General features: G+C 36.3%; 1 protein-coding gene and 1 long non-coding RNA gene across 3 annotated transcripts in view; one reads left to right on the top strand and one right to left on the bottom strand.

Annotated features, from left to right (window-relative positions):
* The window catches only part of LOC106867957 (calcitonin receptor), a 228,609-nt gene that overhangs the window by 27,079 nt on the left and 191,451 nt on the right, over positions 1-10,079 (top strand). The gene's annotated exons all lie outside the window — the stretch shown is intronic.
* LOC128248488 (uncharacterized) lies at positions 1,411-9,445 on the bottom strand. 2 transcript variants are annotated; one of them, XR_008264675.1, is made up of 3 exons: positions 7,832-9,445; positions 6,469-6,585; positions 1,411-1,794 (listed from the first exon to the last, which is right to left on the bottom strand). It is a non-coding gene; the product is annotated as an uncharacterized LOC128248488 (long non-coding RNA). The 2 variants fall into 2 exon arrangements; XR_008264676.1 differs by having other exon boundaries at positions 1,411-1,600.

Genomic DNA, 10,079 nt, shown 5'->3' with positions numbered 1-10,079 from the left:
ATATATATATATATATATATATATATATATATATATATATATATAATATAATATACGCATATACATATTTATACATATACAAACATAAATATACTTATACATGCATATACACCTACATACGTGGGAGTACCCAAAAGTAACCGGAAACGTTCTCTGTGGCACAAATCCGTTGTAGTTCAGGCTTCCACGCTTTACGAATGGTCACTTGTCGCTTGAAGACCAACCTCGGTCAGGGTGTCAGTCAACCTCCCGAACGAAAGAAAACATCATGAAAATTTCATGAACTGACCTTGGAGGACCATCATCGAACAATTGACGAACTTGATGATACAGCTGGTATATCCTTGGAGCTCCTGTCAATGAATTTTGAGCAAGAAATTGCGAATGAAAAGAGTTCCAGCAAAATTTGTGTCTCGCTTGCTGACGGAAGTTCAAAAGTAGTTACAACTAAATGCGTGTCGTGGACTGAAAGAACAGTTGGAAGTTGAGCCGAACCTTTTTCCGAAGCCTATCACTGGTGCTACGGCTACGACCCAGAAACGAAGCAGCAATCAAGTCAATGTAGCATTCAATGTCACTATGCATCCCAACAGCGAGTCAAGTGAAGTTCAATATCAAGACGATGCTGATTTGTTTCATTACAATACGCCTGCGCACACCGCCTTGAGTGTGAGACTTTTTGCCAAAAATACCATAACTTCGCTTACCCACCCTCCCTATTCACTCGATCTTTTTCCCTACGACTTAAAGGAAAACGTTTTGCAGATGTGGAAAAGGTGAAGAAAATAACGACGGAGGCGTTAAAAGGCATCACTTCGCAAGCGTTCCAGGACTGTTTCGAACAGTGAAAAACGCGTCTGGACCGATAGAGAATACTTTGAAGGTGATAAACATGTAAACAAGTGTAACATAGGCGTAGGAGTGGTTGTGTAGTAAGTAGCTTGCTTACGAACCACATGGTTCCGGGTTCAGTCCCATTGCGTGGCACCTTGGGCAAGTGTCTTCTACTATAGCCTCGGGCCGACCAAAGCCTTGTGAGTGGATTTGGTAGACGGAAACTGAAAGAAGCCTGTCGCATATATATATATATATATATATATGTATGTGTGTGTATATGTTTGTGTGTCTGTGTTTGTCCCCCGCCAACATCGCTTGACAACTGATGCTGGTGTGTTTACGTCCCCGTAACTTAGCAGTTCGGCAAAAGATACCGATAGAATAAGTACTAGGCTTACAAAGACTAATTCCTGGGGTCGATTTGCTCGACTAAAGGCGGTGCTCCAGCATGGCCACAGTCAAATGACTGAAACAAGTAAAAGAGTATGTAAAACTAAGTTAATAAAGCAATATTGCAAAATTCCGGCTTCTTTTGAATACCCTTTCGTACATGTTTATCATATTTCATGAAGATACAAATTTAATTTTTTTACTAATAAATTTTCATTTTGCCTTATTTCGTCCTTTTATATTTTACAGCTATGGTCTTTCTAAGTCAATTGATATTTCAAACCTTTCTCGGCTTCATCTTTTGGATTAAATAGTAACAACAGCACGTTGTTGCCACGTTTTTGTTGTAGCCACCGGGATTATATGAATGATGCTGTAATTACAAAAATTCATCATCCCTGGATTTACAATTGTTTCACAGTTCATGAGATTTTGTTTGGTTTATTTCAATTATGATCTATGTGTGTTGACTGTTTTGTTTTTATCTATCATCACTTAATTCAGAAGATGAGGGCAAGCAAGTTTTGAAGTGTTAACGTGCTTTAATTTCCTGAACTAAACAAAAAGCTTATAAGAAAAAGAAATGTGAAAAATCATTAATAAAGAAAAGCATTGTTTGTTTGTGTGTGCTTTCCCTCAAGGTTGATTCAACATGCATGAGAAAATTTTATAAACAAGGATAATACAAACAGAAGTATTTTCTTTATTTTATGTGTGTGTGTATGTGGTGTGTATTTGTATGTGTGTGTATTTGTTATTTGTGTGTTTGCGTGTGTGTCCGTGTGTGTGTGTGAGAGAGAGAGAGACAGAGACAGAGAGAGACAGACAGACAGACAAACAATACTGAAAATTAAAAGTTATTATAAAACAAAACAAGAGAAATGAATAGCAAAATATCTAGATTGAATAATAACTGCCCTTCAGACCACAAATGCAATTATAAAGAATTTGACAGTTGTATTACATTTCAAGGTAACATTCGTTTTCAGGTCATATATCAAATTAACTAAACAATTAAAAATTACGGTTCAGCTAACACTCTTATAACTTCTGCCACCACAATGGAAATAATGACATATTTTTCGAAGTACATCAATTATAAAAACGAATAAAAAAATTGTTGATTCGTTGAATAACATACTAAAAATAAATTTGTCTGCTTTGCAAGTGCAAAGCGTTTGGAATTTATTCTCTGATTCTTTCTCCTTAATTGCTATTCAGAACTAATGTATACATATCCTCAGAAAACCTTTAAAACCTCAAAAGATTTTAATCCCTTGGGATTTAAACCGACCTAATCCATCCCAAATATTTTACCTATAATATGTTAAAGCCGGCACTTACAATGTCGTTCTAAAAATAATCAAATCATTGAGATCTCGAAACTTTGAGGTAGGGTAAAGGTAAAGACTCTTTTCGGTCATGAATGACCATGGGATTGCACCTAAAAAGTTACTCTCAGAGGCACAAGTCTGGGCAAGGTTGTTTATGGAAGACAAGCAGTCGCCCATGCATACCAAGCCTCCCCTCTCAACATTACCTATGTTATCCAAAGGAAAGGCAAAGGCCGATACAGCTTGGTACCTGTGACGTCGCAACTGATTTCTGTCACAGAGTGAGCTGGAGTAATGTGAAATAAAGTGTCTTGCTCAAGAACACAACACACAAATCCATCCAGGAATCGAATTCACTACCTCATTATTGTGAGCTCTAACCACTGAGCCACGTGCCTTCATAACTAATGAATGATTAACTCAAAACAATGTAAATAAGCAGTATATTTGAGAGAGTAATCAGAAAGCAAAAAGATTAAACTATTAAAAAACAGATAAAAGACAAGCAGCAAAATTCATATACTGACATGATGTGTTAGCTGCCTCATCAAAAGGTCAGGTCAGGTAAGGGGGCATGCGCCCTTGCAGCACATCGCTGCATCCACCATTATTCGGCATTTGTTCTGGTCGTCCTGGGTAACCTACTGAATAGTATCCCAGCCACTCTCCGTCTTTTCGAGATATTTCATCGTCCGCTGTGACAATGTGGCACGTGGCCGTCCAATACGAGCCGCCACCTCAGCCGATCCTCAAACAAGGGAAAACGATATGCTGGATCCAGCACGGAAAATCGAGCAACGTGACCAAACAGTCTGAACTGACACTCCCGAATTATACAAGTACAGTACGCATTCCAGTCTCTGATTACAGCTGTTGGTTGGTTATAAAATTCAATAAATGGTAACCAGAATCGTGTGTAAGTCCGGGTACCAAAAGAGTTCAGGTTATGTGGGTACCAGTATGTCAAAGAATAAACCTAACGTTTTCGTTGCGTGTCGTAAAGGGCGATTAAACGAGGCTGAGGTAGGATTTGCACTCCAGCCTCGTAATACTTTCACTCGCTTCGGCTACACAAACAAAGCCATCAAGTTCTCTCATCCAGAGAAGTACTTCGACTGCCTATAGGGCACATCGTATGAAGTAGTTGAGGCAAAGCTCTCAGGAACCCCTTCTGCCAAATGGGAGAAACCTGCTTGGGTTAGAGGGTTGTTGCTTGAGTGGTGTAAAGGTGTCATCCGGCAGGAATAGAGAATATGTGTTCAATCAATGGAGGGCTATTTGGGTAGGGGCCTTCAATGGTCTCTGTTTGAGGGAACTCATCAACAGGATCACCTTTATTGTTCTAGATATCACCAACAAAATCACTTTTATTGTTCTAGATATTCTTCTCATTTACAGTTTAATACTAATTTACCCCTTTTTCCTTTTGCCTTTTATTCTCACGGTAACAGTGACAAAATTTCCATTTACTCTTTATTTAATAAGTCTTTGCAGCATTTCAACACTAATATACTCGGGTTTTTAAATTATTTACGTATATTTCTTGAGTTGATAGTAACCTACAGCATTCATTTCAGTGTAGCCTAATTGGCAGTCACCTTTATATTTCATTATATAGTATTCAAAAACATCAATCATTTGAATTCATCTTTTTTCTTTTAGATATTAACCAGTTTATTAAGCAGTGTATTTCTACTAAATGTTCTTTTTAACCGTCACCAGTATCATATACTCTATTTTCACGGATCATTTCAGTGAATTTCTTCAATGTATGTAATATTATGTGGAAGCGCGTGGCTTAGTGGTTAGCATCATGATCGCAAGATTGTGGTTTCGATTCCTGGACAGGGCGACGCGTTGTGTTCTTGCGCAAGACACTTCATTTCACGTTGCTCCAGTCCACTCAGCTGGCAAAAATGGGTAACGCTGCGATGGACTGGCATCCCGTCCAGCTGGGGAACATATACGCCAATGAAACCGGGAAACCGGGCCCATGAGCCTGGCTAGGCTTTAAAAGGGCGCATTTATTAGTTTTTTATGTAATATTATACAATGTAATAAGTTAAGCATTTATAACACTATTTTACTTTCTCATAAAATTATTCATTCGTGTTATAAAATTTTGCTAAGATTTCATTTTCACAAAAATATTTAAAAATACTCTTCTAACGTTTACTACTATAGATATTTTTTGCTTCAATCCATTCAATCTGACTTGCAATTAATCATATACATACATACATGTATGTATGTATGTATGTATGTATGTATGTATGTATGTATGTATATATATATATATATATATATATATATATATATATGCGCATATATAATGTGTGTCTCTATATATGTGTATGTATATATGTATATATAATATAGATTTATGTATATATGTATGCATATACATACACGCACACTGACGCACATATAAAATCTAACTTGCACTTAACCGATTCTCTTTCAACAACCTCCATTTTTGTGTTGAAGAAGTGGAGACAGCCACAAGTATGCAAATATATTCACCATTACAGCTCTACAAAATTCAGCTGGAATTTTCTTTTAATCTAAGTTAACATATCCCTAAATAAATACTTGTTGCTATTTTCTATTTTCGGATACCTTTTATTTCGTTTTAGCCTTTTTATTCCCTTGAAACTTTAATACATCTCATGTCATACAACATTGACATATGCGTGCCTCTCGCATTCAGTTTTAACGAATTACATCCAAACGCTCATGTTAAATTAGGAATAATCTATATATTTCAATATTTATTCTAGTTTCTTCTTATTGTTGCCCATTGAATTTAAATTTATATTTCTAAATCGTTTCCTTTTTTGCTATTTTCTGAAACATGAAAAATCATTTTTAAACCGCAAAAATTTAATATTATTTCATTGCACTAAGGCGGCCAGCAGGCAGAATCATTATCGCGTCGGACACAATACTTAAAAGCTCTTCGTCCGTCTTTACATTCTTAGTTCAAATTCCCCCAGCTTTCATTGCATTTCATCTTTTCCAGATCGAGGAAATATCACTAGCTAAGCACTGGGGACGATGTAAACGACTACCCACCTGCACCAAAATTTCAGACCTTGTGCCTATATTTGAAAAGATTATTTCATTGCACTACTAACTCTTTCATGTTTCAACCTAATTTGATATTGCCAGGCAGAGTCGCTACCTTTTTTCAAATTTACATTTTGATATCTGTATATTGGCACATTTATTTTAACGCATCTTTTATATCCTTTATTCACGTTGGTTTGCTTACTTATTTTTACCCCGGATTTTCTGTTTGAAGCGTGTTTCCACACGAGAAATTTTCCTTTGTACAAATGCATATAACCACTTCTGCCTGATATAATTACTAGGGTAATCTGATCTCCTGTCATTCATTAAGATATATATAATATATATATATATATATATATATATAAGCCTGTCGTATATATGTATATGTATGTGTGTATATGTCTGTGTGTCTGTGTTTGTCCCCCCAACATCACTTGACAATAGATGCTGGTATGTTTACGTCCCCGTAACTTAGCGGTTCGGTAAAAGAGATCGATAGAATAAGTACTAGGCTTACGAAGAATAAGTCCTGGGGTCGATTTGCTCGACTAAAGGCGGTACTCCAGCATGGCCGCAGTCAAATGACTGAAACAAGTAAAAGAGTTAAAGAGTATATATACATGTATACGTGTGTGTGTGTGTGTCTTTGTGTCTGTGTTTATATATATATATATATATATATATATACGTGTGTGTGTGTGTGTGTGTGTGTGTGTGTGTGTGTGTGTGTGTGTGTGTGTGTGTGTGTGTGTGTGTGTGTGTCTTTGTGTCTGTTTGAATCCCACTACCGTTTGGCAACCGGTGTTGGTATGTTAACGGTATGGTAACTTACCGGTTCGGCTTAAGTCTCCGATAGAATAAGTACCAAGCTTTAAAAAAAGTACTGGGGCCGATTCATTCGACTAAAAATTCTTGAAGGTGGTGCCCCAGCTAGATCGCAGTCCAGTAACTGAAATAAGTAAAGCATAAAGGATAAAATATACAGTAGTAAGACAGATATTCGGAGAGAGGAAAATGTCAAAATAGTAGCTGTAGGTTTAATTCCTGTGGCAAGGTTAATAAAAAAAATAAATAAATAAAATAAAAATAACTGCTGATGAAAGTCTTTCAAGCACAGGAAAATGAAAGATAAAAATATTGCTATAGTGTTAAAGTCAAAACATGAACGGCCTGTAGGGCGGGAAGAGAGATGAGTGACTGGGTAAGAGAATGGGTAAAGATCAAAAGGTGAAAGATAATAGGTGAAGAAAGGTCATGGGTTTGAGAACAGACTTGCTAAGAGAGCTTAAGTTTTGTAAAAATACTTGTTATATATGATAAATTGTGTGGGAGGAGGTTGGCCGGGAGGAGTGAACAAATGAAACAGAGAGATAAGAAAGAAGGGTTGGGGAAGAAATGGAAATGAAGAAGAAAGAAAGAAAGAAACAAACAAACAAACAAACAAAAGAAGGAAGGAAAGAATTAAAATACAGAAAAGTATTGGAAAAGATTCAGGTCAAATTGAGTTTTGGATGACAGTTGAAAATATAAAAAATATTTGAGAAAAAAGTAAGAAGTTTTAATAAAATGAAGAATAAAAGTTATGTTTTAGAATATAAATCTTAGTTGGATTGCAGAAAGAAGATAGTAAAAAAATTAAAATTTTTAAGAGATGGATTTGGAACTAAAGAAAATATAAAAAGGAGCAATGGTATCTTGGTGCAGAGAAGACGAGATTATAATATAATAAAAACAGCTAAATGAAAAATAAGGTCATATAGTAGGAACTAGTATAATCCTTTGCCTTGCTCACTCTTATCTATCTATTTATCTCATAGCTTCCCAAAGTGGGCGATATCGCCCACCGTGGGCGATGGAAGAATTTCTAGAAAATGGTGGGCGATTTGAGATTTTGGCAGGCGATTTGAGAAAACTCCGAAAAATAAAAAAAAGTTATGAGAGGTTATATGTCATATGTAATTCTGTGGTTTCATATCAAAGCACAAGTGCTATTTTCAGGATGTTGACAAAATGTGCAATCACGCACAAAATGACAGCTTTGAAATCGTGTTTCTTGAGTGGGTGAAAATGATCAAACTTTAAACATCTATAACTTTTTAAAAACATTTTCCTGGAAAAAGTTGAAAAACTCGAGCAATTTAGCTTGGAAAGGTACATTAATGTGCCAAATTTTAAAATTTTCGATAAACTTTAACTTTTGAAATGCTGGCAACCAAACGAACTAGATCCATATTTGCCCCAGTAAAGACGTGTTATCTATCTGCCCTATTGACTTCTTCTCTTTGGGAATACCATACTGCCTTTCTGACGCCATCTGTAGAAATTCGTTTTCACATTTTCTCTTTACTCATGCCTCCAGTCAAGAAAATTTGTTGACAGTACAGTAGTGATTACTTATCGTTTGGATTAATCCCCTCTCCTCAGAACTGTCAGTTACAATGTGCCTTCTATGCGCCTTCTTTGCCATCAAAGATTGACTAACGAAGCAATGAAACCTTCACGCTTGAAGTATCACTTTCATACAAAGCATTCTGACAAGGAAGACAAGCTGTTATCATACTTTTTGCAAGTGAGCTCCTCTTTCAAAAAGTAAATACAAACATTCAACACGCTACTCCAGGAAACAAATGAACAGGAGAATAACGGGTTGATTGCATCGTACAACATTGCATTGCTTATTGCTAAGTCTGGGAAGTTTCACACAATTGGAGAAACATTACTTCGCCCAGTTATCAAAGAGGTTTTGTCAACCGTTATGTACGAAAAATCCGATAACATTATGAAGAAGATCTCACTTAGTAATAACACATTTTCTCGATGCATCAATGAAATGGCCAACGATGTCAAACATCAGCTCATTAATATTCTCCAGCGTTCTGAATTTTCTATACAAATGGATGAGTCAACTGTTGTGAACAATCAATGTTTGATGATGGTATATGTTCGGTATTTCAGCGAAGACCTTCAACCTTGTGAGGAAATGCTGTTCATAGAGAAACTGCCGCTTGATTCAAGAAGTGCAACTATTTTTCGCACTCTCAAGTCTTTCCTTTTAGAACATAATAACCCGCTCAGTAATATCCTTGCCTGTGCGTCTGATGGAGCCCCTTCGATGATAAGAAAATACAGAGGTTTTTCATCTCTCCTAAAGCGTTAAATTTCCCACCAAATACTAAAGGTTCATTGCTTGGCACACCGGCAACATTTAGTGGCAAAAAATATGAACGGTAGGTTGAATGATGCGCTACAATTAGTTATCAAGACTGTGAACAAATTAAAATCCAGTTCTTTGTCTGATCGAATTTTCCGTCAACTCTGTCTGAGAAATGATGAGGACCATACTAAACTTTTATACCAAATTGAAGTCCGGTGGCTGTCAAAAGGAAACTGTGTTTTACGCTTTGTTGAACTGTTTCATATAATCATCTCTTTCTTTGAAGATACTCCACTATCCGCTTCACTGATGGCTGCAAGGTGTGATATCTTTTTTCTTTGTGATATATTCACAAAATCAAATGATTTGAATAAGTTATTACAAGGAAACAGAAAAACTCTCATTGATTGTAAATCGTTTATCACCACCTTCTTTACGAAATTGGTGTTGTATAAGACTAACATTTCAAAACATCATTCCATCAATTTCCATAACTTAGATGAATTAGTTGATGAGGATTTAACTACATATCGCAGCTGTTTACAATCATTGCACGATAACATGGTGGAGCGATTTCAAGATGTTATTGTGCTGAATATTCCGAATTGGTATAGCAATCCGTTTGATGTCGATGCAGTCGATTGCGAGGATGACATTCAGTAGGAATTGATAGAATTACAAAATGACAATGACGTCACAATGCAATATCGCCGTAATGGCAAAGAAGGTTTGTGGTACCATCAGAGTATATTGAATTCCTACCTAAGTCTGTGGAAACATCTGAAATTACTTTTGCTTGCCTTGCCTACCTCATATCTGGTCGAATCTGGTTTTAACCATGTTGGAACTTTACTTTCCTGTAAAAGAATTGGACTGGATGTGACACAACGAGGAGACTTGCGGCTAAAGTTGACAAGTCTTAAGCCGAATGTATCTGCATTAGCTGCATCGTACCAAACACATGATTCTCATTAAAAAGTTTTATTCTTTTCCTTTATAATACAATCATTAATTGTTTTTGCATCGGTAGTTCTGGTCAATGGTTCATTTGGGGAAAATGAAAATCAGTGTAAAAGAAAGCGCAAGTTTCCAGAAGTTAATCTGTCTGAAAAATATAGTTAACGTTTGAATTTTATTGACAAATGGCAAAACTAAACCCACAATAAGGGATTTGTAAACACCCGCATATTTAGTACAAACGGCACTAACAGGGCAACGAGTCTACGATATAGTGTGTGTGTGTCAAATGATACGGGGAGGGGCTAAGGGATTTTGTGTTAGTGAGTTGT

The sequence above is a fragment of the Octopus bimaculoides genome, chromosome 1 (assembly GCF_001194135.2).
Source record: "Octopus bimaculoides isolate UCB-OBI-ISO-001 chromosome 1, ASM119413v2, whole genome shotgun sequence".
NCBI classification, from domain to species: Eukaryota; Metazoa; Mollusca; class Cephalopoda; order Octopoda; family Octopodidae; genus Octopus; species Octopus bimaculoides.
Note: the sequence above shows the minus strand (reverse complement) of the source record. Positions and strands in the feature narration are given on the sequence as shown.